At 37.8% G+C, this 4,201-nt stretch overlaps 1 pseudogene; it reads right to left on the minus strand.

Annotated features, from left to right (window-relative positions):
* Positions 1–3,054: 3,054 nt before the first annotated feature.
* On the minus strand, positions 3,055–4,196 carry LOC102473223 (transcription factor IIIA pseudogene; annotated as a pseudogene).
* Between the last annotated feature and the right edge of the window lie 5 nt (positions 4,197–4,201).

Genomic DNA, 4,201 nt, shown 5'->3' on the forward strand with positions numbered 1-4,201 from the left:
GGGGGAGGAGGATGGGACATAGCAGAGGGTGGGGGATGGGGAATCAAGGATGGCAAAACAAAAGGCAAGGTATGCAGGACATAAGAATTGGAAAATTATTTGCTGAGAACATGTATGTTGATGTGCTTGACTGAGCCAATGCACAGTGTATTTTGGATGGAAAATTCATTTGTGTGTTGTGATGGTGTATAGTGAATTAATGTAGAGAATGAATAAATTAAAAAAAAATTTAAAACCAAGAAAAATAAAAAATAAAAAATAACTGGAATAATAATAATAATGATTGGGAAAAACAATGAAAAGATATTGAATGATGAAGTGGGGAGATTAATGTCTCTGTATTGACTGATGTGCATGGCATTCCCTTTTGAAAAAGCAATGTAATATACTGTAAAGTTATATGCAATCCAATGTAATATAAATAAGATTATGATGATAATAAAAAATAATTTAAAAAAAGAATTCTATTCCCTTTGGTTTATAAAAAGAGAACGCATAAAAATTGGTTTAAATGCTTTTCAAGTTCATATACCTTTAGTAAACAATCTGGTTTCAAATGTAATGAAAAAGAAAGCATTGATAAGTGAAAATCTTCACAATTTTCAACATATATGTTGTCTAGGTTTTTGTTAATCAAACAACATCATGTTTATCTTGATGTGGTTGGTTTAATAAAACAGTTAGTGTTGTATGTTACTTTTTCTGTTTCTTTTTTTTATTATTTTTTTAATTTTTTTTTAGTTTTAATGCTGACAGAGGATCTTTGACCTCAAAGTAACTCTTGGATGTTTACGGAGGGCCCCTGAAACATCCAAAAGGGAGATGTTAAACTAATCAGGCTTATTCTTTTTTTTTCCATCATTTCAAATTTATTTGTGTTGGGAACATCTGAAATCATCTTTTAGTGACTCTTGAGATACACACTAAATTGCTGCTATAATATCTTCATGCAGTTTTACTCTATATAACACTAGAAGTTGTTCCTCTTATCTGTAATTTTGCTTCCATTAAACAACATACTCTCCCCCTCCCCATCCTGTCCAGCTTCTAGAAGAAAGTCTTCTTACTCCTGAGGTTGTCCTTTTCGACTTCCGTGAGAACATGCAGTGTCTCTTTCTGTGCCTGGCTGATACTACTTAACACAACATCCTGCTGACTTACTCTTGATACCTCAAGTGACAGGATTTCATCTTTTTTGTTTTCAGAATTAATTTTATGTATTATTATTTTTTTAAAATTTGATCAGAGAGAGAGAAAGAGGGAAAGTAAGCCACCAGGTCTGGTACTTGAACCGTAGTTGGCCATGTCCAGTGCTCTAACCACACTACCTGCCACCCCCAAGGATTTCATTCTTTTTAATGTTTCACCTCCTTTTATTACCCACAGCATTTTTGATATAGGTGTCAATATATATATATATTTTTTTTAATGAAATCCTTCCCCTATTCTCATGTCACAAGTATAATCTGTCTTTTCGCCCATTTGCTTTGAAGCTGTATTTTTCACCTCAGACATGTAGTCCTTCTGGGAAGATCTAGGACCAACCCTGATAAAGGAATTAACTTTTTCTTCAAATATTGGACAACATGATTTGGACACAAAGTATTTTTGATATATGTGTCAATATATATATATATTTTTTTTAATGAAATCCTTCCCCTATTCTCATGTCACAAGTATAATCTGTCTTTTCGCCCATTTGCTTTGAAGCTGTATTTTTCACCTCAGACATGTAGTTCAAACTAGAACCAACCCTGATGAAGGAATTAACTTTTTCTTCAAATATTGGACAACATGACTTGGACACAAAGAGTAAACAGATTCAGCAGTGGATTGAGAAAAAATACCAAGTTCAAATTACTATAAAGAAAGGGAAAAACGTAGACGAGCCAGAAGAGAAAACAGTAAGTAAAAGCAGGTATGAGTAACTGCTTGCTTGTTCTTTGATGTGAAAATATGATGTGGAAAATCCAAAGGCCAGGCAAGGAGACTAGTAATTCTACCCAGTGATGATAACAGCATTCCAGTTTGTTTTTCAAAATGTAAGAAGCATACTGTACATTCTATTTTGTCGTATGAAAATATTCTACTTTATAATTTAAAAGCTATATACTATGCTGTTTTACAGACTGTAGAACATCTAACCTTTAAACAGGAAAACTAGAAACTTTATAGACTTGTTTATTCTGTTCATTCTTATGAGAAGCATTCATGGTCAAACCAACTTTTAGCAAGTTTATCAGCTTACAGTCTGAGGATAAGTTTTCGGACTAATTGGCTTTTATATACTTGATAATTTTTCCACCACACAAGCATAATTAGTCCAGTGTTCTTGAGCCCTAGTGGCACACTGACCATCTAACAAATCTCTGGAGCCTGGATCTCTGTTTAATCACCTCATAGTTCTGTGTTAGTGTGTGTGTTGGGAGCCGTGCTATACTAATAGTTATGGAGGTAAGTGGGCAGTTTGCCAATGCCCAAATCTAGTGCTTTGTGTTTGTTCTAGGGAAGGGGTAGCTTGGGGTCAAATATAGCCCCTTATTGACATGCCAAGGTAGCGGTTTTAAATGATCAAGTCTCTGTGTATCAGTTCATAAGGAGTTATTGTATAGACTTCAGTTTAGCTAGGTATGTAAGAACTGTTTAGCTAATATTTAAATAGCAGTAACCGAGAATACAGGCTTTTATGAGTGTTAAGCATTAATGAGAGCATCAAAGACATTGACTTTTAAATTGGTCTTTGGCTGTTTTACTTTTTTAGGAGGCAATATTTAATCAGATACTCTAGACTATACCTGGAATTGCTACCTTCTCATCCAGGCCACAAGCTGTTAAAGGAGGAAAAGCTTTGATGTGTGTCCTTCGTCATTTGAGCAAAAAAGAAGAAAAGGCATGTAAAGAAACTCAAAAGACCCAGGAGAGAGACATTTTGAACAAAGAAAATGGAAATGATAGGGTATCAAATGTTCCTCAGTGACTTTAATAAGGAAAAATAAGCTTCTGAAATAAAATAAATTCTCTGGTTCGCAGTCTTTTAAACAAAGTAAATGATACTTAATTGAGGGTCAGTACTTCAACTATCGTGATCACCCTGTCTTTGATACAACTCGCGGACTCTCCATTTTTCGGCAGAGGTGAGCCCAGCTGTTTCCATTTGGGAAGGATATATACACTGAGCTGAGAGGCCAAACTCCGTTTTTCATGAGCTGGTTTTGTCTTAAGCTTCATTTTCATCTTGTCAGGATCATGCACAATAGCATGTCGATTGAGGCTTTGTTTCATTGCGAAGGTCTTGCCAGGTCTTGCCGCAGCCGGCATGTTCACATGTAAATGGACACTGTTCCTCATGAAAAGAGAGGATGTGGCTCTGCAGGTTAAACACAGTTGTGTAGGTTCTACCACAGCCTTCTCGTGGACACCGATATACATCCCTTTCTGGGCCATGAGTTTTCATACATTGCTTGAAATAATCTTTTTGCTTAAATGTCTTCTGGCATAATTCACATGTTATTTCCTCTTTATGGGTCTCCCTGGTGTGTTTGAGGAGTTCCGTCCATGTTTTTGCCACAAAGGAGCATCCCTTCTGACATTTGTAGCCCTCATGCACCTTCCCATGTCACTTCAGACTGCTGGGGGAGGCGAAGTGTTTGCCACATCCTTCCTGGGTACACTTAAATGGGGGCTCACTGGTATGCTGGCACTGGTGGATTCTCAGCTGCTGATGCTTCTTAAAGGTCTGCTTACAACCTTCAAAACTGCAGATGTATTGTTTTTGTTGATTTTCATGTTTACGTTCAAAATGTTTCTTCAAGTTTGATTTTGTGTTGAATTTTTGAACACAACCACTAGCTGCACAAACAAATGGCTTTTCTCCAGTATCAATCAGGACATGGCAACTAAGATGGTAGTCCCTGATGAAGGCCTTGCCACACCCATCATAGTCACAGACGAATGGCCTCTCCCCCATGTGCTTGCACAGGTGAGCTTCTAGCTTCCAGGCCTTGTTGTAATTGGTGCTGCAGTCGGGAAAGGAGCAAATGAACCTCTGAGCGACAGCAGGCGGTGGCGGGGGCAGGACTGGGCCCTTGCCGGCTGCGATGAGCACATTCATGACCCGTCGAGGCGGACACTGCCTTTGCGACCAATGCAGGTGGTTCCAGGGTGCCCCAGCCTCTGCGCCAGATGCGGACCCACATGACGA

The sequence above is a fragment of the Tupaia chinensis genome, unplaced genomic scaffold (genome assembly GCF_000334495.1).
Source record: "Tupaia chinensis unplaced genomic scaffold, TupChi_1.0 Scaffold000130_1, whole genome shotgun sequence".
Taxonomy (NCBI): domain Eukaryota; kingdom Metazoa; phylum Chordata; class Mammalia; order Scandentia; family Tupaiidae; genus Tupaia; species Tupaia belangeri.